The following is a 13,724-nucleotide window of genomic DNA, read 5'->3' on the forward strand; positions in this document are numbered from 1 at the left end:
GGGTTCGAGCCCTGGTCTGGGAAGATCCTGCATGCCTCGGAGCTACTAAGCCCATGAGCCACAACTACTGAGCCCACATGCCACAACTACTGAGGCCCACGTTCCTAGAGCTTGTGCTCCGCAACAAGAGAAGCCACTGCAATGAGAAGCCTGCACACCACAATAAAGAGTAGCCCCTCTCACCACAATTAGAGAAAGCCCGTGCACACCAACAAAGACCCAACACAGCCAAAAACAAATAAATAATAAATAAATAAATAAATTTATAAAAAATAAATAAATAATTACCATTTTATGTCTTTATATTAATTAGATGTAGATTTTCATTTGATTTGTCACAAACAATTGTTTTCATTTTTTAAATTTTTTGTTGGAGTACAGTTGCTTTACAATGTTGTGTTAATTTCTGCCGTACAGCAAAGTGAATCACCTATATGTGTACATACATCCCCTTGTTTTTGGATTTCCTTCCCATTTAGTTCACCACAGATCATTAAGTAGAGTTCCCTGTGCTATACCATAGGTTCTCATTAGTTATCTATTTTATACATAGTAGTGTATATATGTTTTAAACGAAAGTAACAGCTTATGAAAAATGTCAATAAGAATTAAATTAGGTTAACTATAGTTAGGTATAGTAGGTTAAGAACAATTGTTTGGGAGATTGGAATTCACAAACAGTTGATTTTAAACCACTCTACTTAACCTAATCTCATTCTCACTGGCATTTTTTTCATAAGTTATTACTTCCATTTAAAACTTCTGTTTCTATATCAGGCACACATACTCATTCACACACTTTTTTACAAATGCATGAATAGGATCCTATGCACATCAGAGATGCTCTTTGTTTCCTGCATTTTTTTCACCTTGTCTACATTTTCTTTCTTAATAAAACCTCAAAAACTTGCCTCTGATCAGCTAGTGTAATGATGACATTATTTTAATGGCTGTATATGTCATGGTGGGACTCTGCTACTCATAGTTTTAAAGGTCTTTTATGTTCTTTGTTATTACCTTGCTGTTATAACAAGGCTACAAAAATGTTGTGGGATATCAAATTCAAACTGTGGTTCTAACCAAAAGCAATTTTCCCCCAGGAGACACTGAGCGATGTTTGGAGAAATATTTGTCTGTCACACTGAAAAGTGGTGGGTGAAGGCCAGGAATGTTCTAAACATCCTACAATGCACAGGACAGTACCACCACATAGAATGATCTGCCCTAAAATATCAATAGTGCTGAGATTGAGAAACCTTGAGTTAAAGAACATCTGTGCTTTTAATATCTATATGATTCTTCAGTTTGTTTCCCCAAACTTATAACACTTTTTAGTTCTGCCAGAAAAAACAGAGTACCCCATTGCTACTTCTTTAAAAGTTCTAACCCCAATCAATGTTACAGCTCTTTAAATTTTGCGCAGGCTTATGGGTGTGAAAGAGATTTTTGTTGTTTTCCAAACTATCACTGAATTTGAGCACAGATTCATATATTCAATCACCATTTTCATTTGTCTGTTATTATTATATGGCCATATATTATATGTCTATTATTCAATCATCAGCCATTCAAATTACTTTTTTAAATTATTTTTCCTCCACTGACTTTTGGGGCATGATTTGACCATTAAAATGTTTTACATGTCCAAGTTCTTACTTCCAAGTTTCTTGCCTTAGTTAAAATAGTTTGGCCCTTCCATAGATTTTAATTTGTAGCTTTCTAGATGTTTACCTAAAGAGTATTGGTTACTCTTACAGTGAATAGGTAATCCTTCTGATTCGTTGTAATAGAATGGTTATTAGAATGTAATTAGAATGTAAACATAAAAACCAACTGGTCAAATAAATATGGGATAGGCACAGCGAAAAACATGTCTTCTTTTTGATATTAACAATAGCCAGGGCATGTTGTACTTCGTATATTACATTTTGAGAATTATTTGTTTATTTTCTTTGATCAGTTTTCACTTTGAGGGTTCAATCTGTAGTGTTTCACACCATAAATTTATCACCACTTTTGTCTTTCAGACAAATGTTTTTTCTCTAGCATTATTTTTGCTTAGCATCCGATGGAGTTAATCAGGGTTGGAATGCTGCCAAAAATCTATGAAGCTTTATCTTCCTCAAAGTCTCTCAGGGACAACCTGAGTTTATGAGATATTTTCTTTCTCGTGTCCATTTCAGTCCTCTCTCTATGTTTATGGAAGAGATTGTTTATATTTATTTAAATACAAAGCCAAAAAATGGACATACCATTACGTAGCCCCAAATTTAGCTGCCCATGGGAGATGTAAGATAGGAATTTCTGGGTAACATTTCTAAATTCTTTAGAGAAAGAATACCTGATCTGGACAATTTGAGTTGTATCTGCTCAAAGCCTGAACAGTGAAACAGTGTGGGAGGGAGTGAAAAAGACATGGACATAAGACTGATGAGGAGGTCTGGGAATGCTGTGTGTGTGTGTGTGTGTGTGTGTGTGTGTGCACGCACACGCGCCTTGTGAACTTAAAGCAGTCTTCAGAGCAGGGATAGCTGGAATTATACGTTCCAAGGTGATTCATAATAAAGGGTCCATAACTCAATCAAGTAAAGTACTAAGGAAGGGATCATTTTCAATTCACTGGATGCCTTTGCAACAAGATTAATGAAGTGCAAGATTTACATAGTATGGACAATTGATTCCTTATATCTTGAAATCTGAGCAGCAGCAGGCAGACCACCTCATTCCTCAACATTCTCTAACATCATCTCATCGCTCTATGGCTTGCTCATTCCCCTTCACATACTGGCTCAGTCTGAACCTTGATTTTCTAAAACAGACATCTTCCCCAGGGCCTTTGCACTGGCTGTTCCTTCTGCTAGGCACACACTTCCCCAGATAACCTTGTGTCTCTCTCTCATTCTTCTTTGAGATGTCTGTTAAGTGTCACCTTGTTTGCATGTCTTAGTTGAACTCTCAATAAAAAGAACACCTTCTATTCAGTCTCCTTTACACATGCTTTCCTTCTCTTCATAGAATCTGTGCTGTCACATATGTTGTTATTATTTTTATTTGATTATATTCTTTTTCCACCATTGACTTGTAGAGACTTCTTTTTAAGCATCCCTATACTCTGGCCGTGCCTGGAACATGGTCTATAGTCAATATATATTCCTCAAATGCATAAAAGATATTCTCAAAAAACAGTAGTATACATTATGCTTGGATACCAGATTGACAGTGGAAAAGCAATTTCTACAATATTGGACTATGGATGCCCTTAATGGGGACCAGACCATACACCAAATATGGAAATTAATGTATTGACTCTAAAATATAAACAGAACATTTATTCTAGGTTGCTAATACTTGCTTATGGGAAAATTAGTCTTTTTTAAAATTTTCTTGTAGTTACTTCCAACATATGGAACCAGGGAATAATACACAAATTTCAGAATTGATCCTTCAGAGATTCTCAGAGGAATCAGAACAGCAGTTGCTCATATTTGGACTTTTCCTCTCCATGTATCTGATCACTGTGTTTGGAAACCTGCTCATCATCCTGGCCGTCAGCTCAGACTCCCACCTCCACACACCCATGTACTTCTTCCTCTCCAACCTGTCCTTTGTAGACATCTGTTTCACCTCCACCACCATCCCAAAGATGCTGTGGAATATCCAGACACAGAGGAGAGGTATAACCTGTGAAGGCTGCATCACCCAGATGTGTTTTTATATACTGTTTGCAGTTGTGGATGACTTCCTCCTGAGTGTGATGGCCTATGACCAGCTTGTGGCCATCTGTCACCCCCTGCACTACACTGTCATCATGAACCCTGACCCTATAGACTGCTGGTTCTGGTGTCCTGGATCATGAGTGTCCTGAATTCCTTGTTACAAAATTTAATGGTATTGGATCTGCCCTTCTGTGAAGACTTAGAAATCCCCCAATTTTTCTGTGAACTCAGTCAGGTGGTCCAACTTGCATGTTCTGACACTTTTCTTAACAACATGATAATATATTTTACATCACTGCTTCTGACTGGTGGTCCCCTCACTGGGATCCTTTATTCTTACTCTAAGATAGTTTCCTCCATACATAGAATTGCCTCAGCTCAGGGAAAGTATAAAGCATTTTCTCCCTGTGCATCTCACCTCTCAGTTGTCTCCTTATTTTATTGTACGTGCTTAGGAGTGTCCCTTAGCCCTGCTCTTACCTACAGCTCACACACAAGTGCAAATGCCTCAGTCATGTACCCTGTGGTCACACCTATGCTGAACCCCTTCATTTACAGTCTGAGGAACAAAGACATCAGGAAGGCTCTGAAAGCATTCTTTGGGACAGCAGCTATAAATGGGATAAATGTCCTAAGTCTGAAGACGTGCCCTTGATAAGCAACCCAGACAGAAATTGCTTTTCCTTGATCCCACTGTGGAAGTAGAACTTATTCCTGCTATTGATTTCCATGAGTGTCCATTTCTTTAACTTCAAAATCTTTATACAATTTAAGTAACTCACTTTGTTAAGATGCCGCCTCAGCCTCACAAATAAACAGTTTCCCTGTTTATCCTTTTTCCGACCCCACAAAGATTTTCTCCCAACTTTTGATCAGGAATACTTGAAAATTTTCATTTCTTTCATTAGGCAGCAAGGATTTGTTAAGAATAATTTCTTCTCAGATAATATACATTATCCCAAGTAATTTTTACCTTGTTTTCCTGAAACTGTAGTCATATGAAAAAACAAAAGAAACTACATTTCACAACCAAGGAAATGCATCTAATTTTACAATAGGGGAACATCAAAGACCATATTTTTTCACATTTGTGTAAATCATTCACTGTGTATCACTACCTTAGCTACTCTTCCTGATAATATAGACTTTCATAGTGTGCACTATGGCTGGGTATTGAGTCTTATTCTCCTTCTTAGGAGTATGTTTTCCTATTCTGCTCTGTGTCCACAATGCCTACAATAGTGACTGGCAAAATGATTACTAAATTTATGTCTCCAAGTGGATTCTACAGAGAAACACAAATTGGAATGAATAGATTGAAATTATATTGCCTCTGAGTTAGAGAACTTAAATACAATGGAAGAAAATTTTAAATTATACTTTATATTACTAATTAAAATATTCATTTTTGTGCTATACTCTACTCTTTGAAGAATGGAAGATTGATGTCCATGTGTAAGGGAGCTTTTCATTGAGTAAGCATTGATTGACATGTTTGTGCTTTTTTAACTAAATTATTACTTTGTTTTTGCTTGAAAACTTTCAGTGCTACCTACAAATATGATCCTTCCATTACTCTAAATGAACTATTTCCCCTTTTCTAATTTTGTAATAACCATTTAGTGGGCAACGAATAAGCAATATAAATATAGTCATCTACTATATATACCATATATAATGATGATATTGATATATATTATGTTATATCCTCATGACCAACAGATGACTCAATAAAGAACATAAATTCTTGTCCAGTCATGAGATTCAGGGTCACAGGTTTTGCTCAAATGTGCATCTTTTTCCAACATCTCCTGTTTAACTGGAAGGGCACCTCATTGGAGTCACTTTTTAAAACAGATATCTGAAAAACACTTCAATAACAGAGTTCCATTTTCAAATATCAGAACAAATGCCTACAATGAGAAGAAGCAGATCATTATAATTGCCCTCAGGGCTTTTTGCTTTTATTATTGTATCAGTTAGCTAATGCTGCATGACAAGCCATTCTGAAAGCAAAATAGTAATATACTGCCTTCATCATCAAATGGGATTGTATGGTGGGGAGTGGTTCTGATCTCTACTGGGCTCCTCATGAGTGTATATTCAGCTGTGATTTTCTACCTTATGTTTCTTAATCTCATCCATGATATTGCGTGAAGCTATAGTGCACTTCTCTTCAACCAGTATATGGTAAATTTACTCCATCTGCGTATGTAGATCAATCTGCTAGTTTACACACAAAAAAAGGTTTGTCAAATGTGAATTGCCTTACTTTAATTACACTGTTTCTAAATACATATATGACACTTTGCATACTTTCTAGTGATAAGATACATCTCCCTGCCCTGTTAATGGTGACTCAGCTACTTGTATTCCAGATCCAACCCTGAGTCATGCACCACTAGAATTTTTACATTCTAATCAACTAACTGGAGTATAATTGTATGCAATAAACTTCACTTATTAAAAGTGTCCATTTTCTGAATTTCTGAGCTATACAAAATTATGACATTTTTCCAAAGAAGACATATGGTGAACAACTGATATATGAAAAGGTGTTCAACATGGCTAATCATCAGGGGAATGCAAATCAGAACCACATTGAGGAGAGGATGGAATAGTATTAAAATTTCACCTTAGCAGTCTTCACCTTGAACTAGTAGCTGAAAAACACTGTCCAATTTAAACCCTTGAACTGTTCCTTAAAATATATTATAATGAAATTGTATAGATACATTTCATAATCCAAGGTTGATAATGTAAGATATTATTAAATCTATCCTGAAGTTATAAAAGTTATTGAAAAATTAGTTTTCAACATGGAACAAATATACTAGAACATTCAAATTGTTGCCTAATGCCCAGGCAATGGAAATAAGATTATTCTCTCAGTTTCTCCTTATGCTAAAATCTAAGCTTCTGAGAATCTTAGAATATTCAGCCAAAGAATTATACTTCCTCCAAAGAGTTCACTTTGATTTTTAAAAATTGATTTAACTATATCAAAAAATGTTAAACACCTTATAAGTGCATGGAAAAGACTGGAATGACTTTAATGATTCCTGATTACATTCTTTTCACAAAATTATGAGTATTTTGATTTTTCTGATCTTTACTTGTCTGAATTGCTTAGATTTTCTGCAATAAATGTATATTACTTTTTTATAAAATAAAAATACAACTTTTTTAAAGAATTTTTATTGACATATAATTGACATAAAATGAACTGCATATATTTAAAATGTACAGTTTGATTTTTTTTTGGAATGTATATACATGGCACTCCTAATCTCCCAATTCATCCCACCCCATTTCCCCCCCCCAATTCCCCCCCTTGGTGTCCATATGTTTGTTCTCTACATCTGTGTCTCTATTTCTGTCTTGCAAACTGGTTGATCTGTATCATTTTTCTATATTCCGCATATATGTGTTTAATATATGATATTTGTTTTTCTCTTTCTCACTCTGAAAAATACAACTTCTGAAAACAAAAAACAAAAGATAAACATACTGAGATATCACATCACACTGGTTCAAATCGTTTTATCCAAAAAAGAAACAGCAAGTGCTGATTAGGATGTGGAGCAAAGGGAAAGCTTGTGCACTGTTAGTGGGAATGCAAATGGTTTCAGTCATTATGAAAAAACAGTATGGAGGTTCCTCAAAAAATTGAAAATAGAGCTACAATCTGATCCAGCAATTCCACTCCTGGGCATTTATCCAAAGAGAATAAATACACTAACTCAAAAAGGATACATGCACCCAATGTTCATTGCAACATTATTTACAATAGTCAAAATAGGGAAGCAACCTGAGTGCTTTTCAATGGATGAATGGATTTTTAAAATATGGTATATACATTATACAATGGAGTATTATTCAACCAAAAAAGGAAGAAATCTTGCCATCAGTGGCAACATGCATGGACTTTGAAGGCATTATGCTAACTGAAAAAAATTAGAGGAGGGCAAATACTGTATAATCTCACTTATGTGTGGAATCTAAAAAGACAACAGCAAACAAACAAAAAAGGACTCATAGATACAGAGAATAGATTGGTGGTTGCCAGAGCTGGGGGTGAGGGGAGAAACCCAGGGAGAAATGGGTGAAGTTGTCAAAAGACACAAACTGAAAAAAAAGAAAAAGCTTAAGAGGACATAGTTCCTGATTCTATTCGTACATAACAGAAGAAGTACACAACAAGTTTTAACTACTTTGTTTTGTGATTGTTAAAATATCAATCTCTCTGAGCCTCAGTTTCCTTGTTTCTGAAGATAGCATGGAGTACTAAACATAACACCAAATTGACATTGTGAGGAATACATTAAATGTGTGGAAATACTTCACTTATCCAAAGAAATTATTCAAGGCTGAAAGGTTTGTGTATGTATATACATGAAATCATTTAGTTGGGGGGTCAGATTAACAACAAGCACACCTAATGAACAGATGTAAGTAGTCATAAATGTCTCCTTTGCTGCTGTCCTTCAGCCTTTGCAATGTTGAATTGTACTGGACACAGTTATCTCTTTTGGAGTCCTAAATCTTCCTGGGATACCAGTTCTCAACACCTTCTGCTGTCTTGTCTGGGACAGAGCTTCAGTCTCCATCAACAACCATCTATGGAGGAATTTGAATTTCCAAGGCACAAACTTCTTCTCAGAGTCCCATCCAGGTGAGTCCAAAATTCCAGTACATATTACAGGAGCATGTCATAGACAATGAAAGCCAAGAAAGTGTACCTGAGGTCACCTGAGAGCCAATCCAACCTAGTCCCAAGTCCAGAGATCACTGTGGTTGTTTGCTTGCCTGGTTAATAAATTAATACAATACTTATAATTCTAAAAAGAGAAGTGGACATTGCATTCAGCAACACAAGTGACAATGTTGACAATTAAATTATATTAATGGAAGCCCAATTAGAGGAGGGAATGGGAGGCATAAAGTGTTTACAGTAAGAGTAGAACATAAGCTCAAGGATCTTATTAATTAACAGGAATAGAAAAATAAGGGGTTAGCTGTGAATAGACAATGAAGTGGAGGAATTTCTTTTTTATTTTTAACATGGGGCATATTTAGTTATGTTTCCATATTGATGAGAAAGATGCAGACCATGGGATGCTTGCAAATATATCCTGGCTATAGCAGTACAGGGCGCATATATTCAAACATATAGTTTGACCTATTTCTAAAAGTTGCATCCCCTTTGGCCATCCTTTGGGAGGCATTCTTCTTTATCATTTGATTAGAGATCATCTTTATACTCTTTAAGTGTCTCTGAATCCATATATCTTTATATGAGATGAAATTATAACTTAGATTACTCTTCATATTTTAAATATCTTTCTGTTATATTCTTTTATTGCTGTTTTTGACAATTTAATCTTGAATTAGTGACCCATGTTGATATTAAATTATTACTATTTTATGTCTTTTAATAACATATATATGCTAGTTGTTGATTTTCAATCAAATTGGTTACATAGTTTCATTCTCGCTGACATTTTTCCTCATAAGTTCTTAGTTTCTTTTAAAAGTCTGCTGGATTATCAAGTGGGGTTTATCCCTGGGATGTAAGGATTCTTCAATATATGCAAATCAATCAACGTGATACATCATATCAACAAATTGAAGGATAAAAACCATATGATCATCTCAATAGATGCAGAAAAAGCTTTTGACAAAGTTCAACATCCATTTATGATAGAAGCTCTCCAGAAAATGGGCATAGAAGGAAATTACCTCAACATAATAAAAGCCATATATGAAAAACCAACAACTAACATCGTTCTCAATGGGGAAAAACTGGAAGAATTCCCTCTAAGAACAGGAACAAGATAAGGATGTCCACTCTCACCATTATTAGTCAACATAGTTTTGGAAGTTTTAGCCATAGCAATCAGAGAAGAAACTAGAATAAAAGGAATCCAAATTGGAAAAGAAGTAAAATTGTCACTCTTTGCAGATGACATGATATTATATATAGAAAACCCTAAAGACTTTACCAGAAAACTTCTAGCACTAATTGATGAATTTAGTAAAGTAGCAGGATACAAAATTAATGCACAGATATCTCGTGCATTCCTAACACTAACAACGGAAGAGCAGAAAGAGAAATTAAGGAAACTCTCCCATTCACCATTGCAACCAAAAGAATCAAATACCTAGGAATAAACCTGCCTAAGGAGGCAAAAGATCTGTATGCAGAAAACTTTAAGACATTGATGAAAGAAATCAAAGATGACACAAACAGATGGAGGGACATACCATGTTCCTGGATTGGAAGAATCAACATAGTGAAAATGACTGTACTACCCAAAGCAATTTACAGATTCAATGCAATCCCGATCAAGTTACCAATGGCATTTTTCACAGAACTAGAGCAAGAAATCTTAAGATTTGTATGGAAACACAAAAGACCCTGAATAGCCAAAGCAATCTTGAGAAGGAAAAATGGAGTTGGTGGAATCAGACTTCTGACTTCAAACTATACTACAAGGCCATAGTGATCAAGACAGTATGGTACTGGCACAAAAATAGAAAGGAAGATCAATGGAATAGAATACAGTACTCAGAAGTAAGCCCAAGCACATATGGGCACCTTATCTTTGACAGAGGCAAGAATATACAATGGAAAAAACACAGCCTCTTCAATAAGTGGTGCTGGGAAAATTGGACAGCAACATGGAAAAGAATGAAATTAGAACACTTCCTAACACCATACACAAAAATAAACTCCAAATGGATTAAAGACCTACATGTAAGGCCAGACACTATAAAACTCCTAGAGGAAAACATAGGCAGAACACTCTATGACATACATCAAAGCAACATCCTTTTTGACCCACCTCCTAGAATCATGCAAATAAAATCAAGAATCAACAAATGGGACCTCATGAAACTTAAAAGCTTTTGCACAGCAAAAGAAACCATAAACAAGACTAAAAGGCAACCCTCAGAATGGGAAAAAATAATTGCCAATGAAACAACGGACAAAGGATTAACCTCCAAAATATACAAGCAGCTCATGCAGCTTCATACCAAAAAAGCAAATAATCCAATCCACAAATGGGCAGAAAACCTAAATAGACATTTCTCCAAAGAAGACATACAGATGGCCAACAAACACATGAAAAGATGCTCAACATCACTCATCATCAGAGAAATGCAAGTCAAAGCCACAATGAGGTATCACCTCACACCGATCAGAATGGCCATCATCACAAAATCTGGAAACAACAAATGTTGGAGAGGGTATGGAGAAAAGGGAACTCTCCTGCACTCTTGGTGGGACTGTAAGTTGGTAGAGCCACTATGGAAAACAATTTGGAGTTTCCTTAAAAAACTACAAATAGAACTACCATATGATCCAGTAATCCCACTCCTGGGCATATACCCAAAGAAAACCATAATCCCAAAAGAAACTTGTACCATAATGTTTATTGCAGCACTATTTACAATAGCCAGGACATGGAAGCAACCTAAATGCCCATCAACAAATGAATGGATAAAGAAGATGTGGCAAATATATACCATGGAATATTACTCAGCTATAAAAAGGGATGAGATGGAGCTATATGTAATGAGGTGGATAGAACTACAGTCTGTCATACAGAGTGAAGTAAGTCAGAAAGAGAAAGACAAATATTGTATGCTAACTCACATATACGGAATCTAAAAATGGTACTGATGAACTCAGTGACAAGAACAAGGACGCAGATACAGAGAATGGACTGGAGAACTCGAGGTATGGGAGGGGGCGGGGGGTGAAGGGGAAGCTGAGACGAAGCAAGAGAGTAGCACAGACATATATATACTACCAACTGTAAAATAGATAGTCAGTGGGAAGTTGTTGTATAACAAAGGGAGTCCAACTTGAGGATGGAAGATGCCTTAGAGGACTGGGGCAGGGAGGGTGGGGGGGACTCGGGGGGGGGGGAGTCAAGGAAGGGAGGGAATACGGGGATATGTGTATAAAAACAGATGATTGAACTTGGTGTACCCCCCAAAAAATAATAAATAAATAAATAAATAAATAAATAAAAATAAATAAAATAAAATAAAAGTCTGTTGGCACTATTTACAATAGCCAAGACATGGAAGCAACCTAAATGCCCATCAACAGATGAATGGATAAAGAAGATGTGGCACATATACACAATGGAATATTACTCAGCCATAAAAAGGAATGAAATGGAGCTATATGTAATGAGGTGGATAGACCTAGAGACTGTCATACAGAGTGAAGTAAGCCAGAAAGAGAAAAACAAATACTGTATGCTGACTCATATACGGAATCTAAAAAATTGGTACTGATGAACCCAGTGACAGGGCAAGAATAAGGACACAGATGCAGAGAATGGACTGGAGGACATGGGGTTGGGGGCGCAGAGGGCGAAGGGGAAGCTGGGATGAAGTGAGAGAGTAGCATAGACATATATACACTGCCAACTGTAAAAATAGATAGCTAGTGGGAAGTTGCTGTATAACAAAGGGAGATCAACTCGATGATGGGTGATGCCTTAGAGGGCCAGGACAGGGAGAGCGGGAGGGAGTCGCGGGAGGTGGGTATATGGGGATATATGTCTAAATACAGCTGATTCACTTTGGTGTACCCCAAAAGCTGGTACAAGAGTGTAAAGCAATTATATTCCAATAAAGAGCCTAAAAAAATAAAATAAAATAAAATAAAATAAAAGGTTGCCGTTTCCTTGCTGACTTTCTATCTTGATGGTCTATCTTTTGATGTAAGTGAGGTATTAAATCCCCTGTTATCATTGTGTTGCCGTCAATTTCTCCCTTTAGGTCTCTTAATAATTGTTCTATATATTTTTTGTTGCTCTTGTATTAAAGTGCATAAATATTAATAACTATTATATCTTCTTAATGAATTTTCCTCTTTATTGTTATATACTGTTTATATTTTTCTCTTGTAACTTTTTTGGCTTGAAGTATATTTTGTCTGACGTAAGTTTGCCTACACCCACTATCTTTCGGCTGCCATTTGCTTGAAGGAACATCTTCTATCCCCTCACTTTGAGCCTGTGTCTGTGTTTAGAGCTGTGGTGAGTCTCCTGCAGGCAGCATAGAGTTGAGTCTTGTTTTTAATCAACCTCGCTACTCTGTGGTTTTGGGGGTGAACTCAATCCATTTGTATTTAGGATTATTGGTAGATGAAGACTTAATACTGCCATTTAAAACTCTTCATTTTATATATTCATTTTTCCTTTTTCCTTGTGTTTCTGTCTGCCATTTTTGGTTTGGTGGGGTTTTTTAGATGTTTTTCTCAGTTTCCTCCTTTTTTATGTATTGTTTCTCTGCTTCAGATTTATGCTTTGTGGTTGCTATGAAGTTTGTAGGCATTGTCTCATAGGTGAAACTGTCCTCTTTCTGTTGAGAATATCCTATCTGTACCTACCTATATGAGTTCCAACTTCTTCATTTTGTGTTCTTGTAGTCTCAACTTACCTCTTTTTATATTGTGAGTTTAACAAATTGATGAAGCTATAGTTGTTTTCTTCTGCTTTATTTCCCTTTTAACCTTTAGCTACAATAAAGTGTTAGAAACTTACACTGATGAAGAGTTGCAGCTTCCCGATTCTATTTTTATCACTTTCCTCAATATCCAATGCTTCCTAGTGCATCCTTTGTCTTGTTTATTGAGTTCCTAAGCTCAAGAATTTCTGTTTCTTTTTCAGAGATTCAATATCTTTTTCTATGTATTCCTCTTTTCATTTATTTTATTCCTGAGCTCATTCAATTACTTTTCTGCATTTTCTTGACGCTGGTTGAGTTTCGTCATAACAGCTGTTTGAATTCTCTATCAGCTAGATCATGATATTCTGTGACTTTAAGCTTGGTTTCTGGAGAAATGTCATTTTCTTTCTATGATAGTGTTAATCCGGTTCTTCATGGTGCATGATGAGTTGTACTTCTTCTCATTTGAAGTAGGGAGCACCTCTCTGCTTGATTCTAATGATGCAACGGATTAGAAATTAGGGACCTTTC

The 13,724-nt window shown here is 36.0% G+C and overlaps 1 pseudogene; it reads left to right on the forward strand.

Annotated features, from left to right (window-relative positions):
• Nucleotides 1–3,403: 3,403 nt before the first annotated feature.
• Nucleotides 3,404–4,371, forward strand: LOC130836265 (olfactory receptor 7A10-like; annotated as a pseudogene).
• The last annotated feature ends 9,353 nt before the right edge of the window (nt 4,372–13,724 follow it).

This window comes from Hippopotamus amphibius, chromosome 15, assembly GCF_030028045.1.
Source record: "Hippopotamus amphibius kiboko isolate mHipAmp2 chromosome 15, mHipAmp2.hap2, whole genome shotgun sequence".
NCBI lineage: Eukaryota > Metazoa > Chordata > Mammalia > Artiodactyla > Hippopotamidae > Hippopotamus > Hippopotamus amphibius.